The 2,580-nt window shown below is 44.8% G+C and overlaps 1 long non-coding RNA gene across 1 annotated transcript; it reads right to left on the reverse strand.

Annotated features, from left to right (window-relative positions):
• Positions 1-872: 872 nt before the first annotated feature.
• LOC135237007 (uncharacterized) lies at positions 873-1,455 on the reverse strand. Its single transcript, XR_010324729.1, has 3 exons — positions 1,232-1,455; positions 1,072-1,152; positions 873-986 (listed from the first exon to the last, which is right to left on the reverse strand). It is a non-coding gene; the product is annotated as an uncharacterized LOC135237007 (long non-coding RNA).
• Positions 1,456-2,580: the final 1,125 nt, after the last annotated feature.

The raw sequence follows: 2,580 nt of genomic DNA on the forward strand, positions 1-2,580 counted from the left end.
CAGTGGGGCAGAGGGAGTCAAGAGCAGATGTAAGGGAGGAAAGTAGGGAGGTGGATGCAGAATCAGTGGGGAGGGTAGTGAAGGATTCGAGAGGAGGAGGGCAGCAGTGACAGATGAAGCAAGAGAGGAGGTTGAGAGGGAGCAGAGATTGCGGCGGACAGATACAGTGGGTGTGGGGGAGAAGGTGGGTGAGAGGGAGCAAGGGGAGGGAGAAGGAAACGAAGTGGTGGTCAGAGGTGTGCAGAGGGGTTACAGTGATATCGGTGCAAGGGCTATTCCTCAGAAAAACCAGGTCGAGGAGGTTGCCCGCCTTGTGGGTAGGGGGAGATGACTGTAGGGAGAGGTCAAAGGAGTGGAGGAGATGTAGGACAGCTGAAGACTGAGATGTTTCCAGGTGGAGGTTGAAATCTCCAAGCAGGATCAGTGGGGTGCCGTCCTCAGGAAAGAGCTGAGTAGGATATCCAGCTCATCGATGAAGTTTCCCAGTGGACCTGGGGGCGATAAATGACAACAATGTATAGATTAGTTGGACAGGTGATTGAAACAGAATGGTATTCAAAACTGAATCGGGGTAGGTCAGAGAGAGGTAGGGCTGAGTATTTCCAGGAGGGAGAGATTAGAAGACCAGTGCCACCACCACGGCCTGATGGTCGGGGAGTGTGGGAGAATGAAAAGAAAGAGGAGAGGGCAGCAGGGGTTGCAGTGTTCTCTGGGGTGATACATGTCTCAGTGAGGGCAAGGAAATCAAGGGAGAGCAGGGAGGCATAGGCTGAGATGAAATCAGCCTTCTTTGAAGCAGACTGGCAGTTCCAAAGTCCTCCAGCAACTGTGCAGTTATTGCAGGGAGACAGCTGGGGGTAGGAGAGGTTAGCTGGGTTCCGCCGACTTACCGCACTCTTCAATCTGTATAGGTTTTTGTGCTGTGATCTGTTTCACCACCGTTTCTCCCAAGGCCCTCTCTGCCGTGTGGTTCTCAGTACCTGATTCTGTGGAAATGGTTTCATTTTTTTTTTGTCTAAATTGCATACAAAACAACAATATGGTGACAAAGATATTTGAAATAATTCTCACCGCTAAAAAGTCTCCTTTTTTTGTTGAGCTTTAGGCGGGATTTTTTCCCCTCTTCAAAAGTTTTTTCTGGTTCTTCTGGCCCTGTATAAGGAAGAATATCTGTAAATAACTGTAAATCCTTCAACCAACATACTAAACAGTTTAAAGAGAGGATTCTTACAAATAAGCGTAGGTGTCGATAAGCTTGCGCTCTCCTCGGCAGGGTTGATCCGCACTTGCTCCGGTGTTTGTGGATTCGTTGGTAGACTTGGCACCAGCTCTTCATCAGTTGTCAAGATCTCTATAACTGGTAAAAAGTCATCCTGTTTTATAAGCAAACTCAAAAGGAGGTCCCATGAACAGTGTTGTTGTTAATGCATATGCAAATTGCTGACCCACCTTCGTTCAGGAGTGCTGGGCATATCTGTTTAAAAAAAAAATAATAAAAAAAAACTTTAGCTTTAACAGGCTTTTGCGTTAAGTGTATTTATTTCAGAGAATTAGAAAAAGAAACTCAAATGTGGGTACTCACATGATGCAGAGTAAAAGTCGACTCCAGCCATTTTTGCTTCTCTCCAAAGTAAAGTGTCCTGGGGCTTAATTTATGGTTGGTGTGTAACCCCCCAAACCCCCACCCTTGACCCTTGACACTTTTAGGGCGGTTTCTCAATGAAAAATAAAATATTTAGTTATAAACAGTAGTTTGAAATACACTGCTTTACAAAATCCTGTATAATTATTCAATAAGATTTTGACCTCGTTCAAATATTTTGCAGCCTATAGATACCAAACACATCTATATAGGACCTAACGTGCACAATTTTAAACCTTTTTTAAAGACTTAAAAATGAAGTAGCTAGTATCCCCATGTTTTCTTTCTGACATGGGGTGTATAAAAAAAAAAAAACCCTATTATCTCTATCTTTTCATTTATAAAACCATCAGCGCAGTCGCCACTATGCATACATGCCTGGGCTTGTTTTCTTTAAACTAACGTCCAAAGAAAACATGCCTGGGCTTGTTTTCAAAATGCGAGTAATATTACGGCTGTATTCTTAGACTCTAATCAAGTTGGTTTGTAAGAAGTTTTCTTTCTTACATTTAGGTTTAAGTTTCTTAAGTTTAGGGCTGCGGCTGTATTCAGAGAAAGAAATGACATTATCCCGGGGCCCGCGCTCCACAGGGCCACACACACACACACTCTAAAAACAAAGTGTCACGGACGTTCCTGTGTGTGTCGGGGGGGGGGGGTACTCCCCCCTCCCTGATGAATATGGTGTCATACGACACACCATGCTGAAGCTGCCAAAACATAGCGGACTTCAAAAGGTAAAACTAATTATACCTGTCCTGCCAAACACACACACACACACACTCTGAAAACTATGTCACAGACGTTCCTGTGCCTTCTGCATGCATCTCCCGGCGTACAAAACGTTGCCGCCTATTGATTGATGGGGATCTTCAAAACTTTGTGTGGGGGCATTGCTCTAAAGCTACAGTGGCTCCTGCCTAACTCTGTCCATGCTT

Source organism: Anguilla rostrata, chromosome 12 (genome assembly GCF_018555375.3).
Source record: "Anguilla rostrata isolate EN2019 chromosome 12, ASM1855537v3, whole genome shotgun sequence".
NCBI classification, from domain to species: domain Eukaryota; kingdom Metazoa; phylum Chordata; class Actinopteri; order Anguilliformes; family Anguillidae; genus Anguilla; species Anguilla rostrata.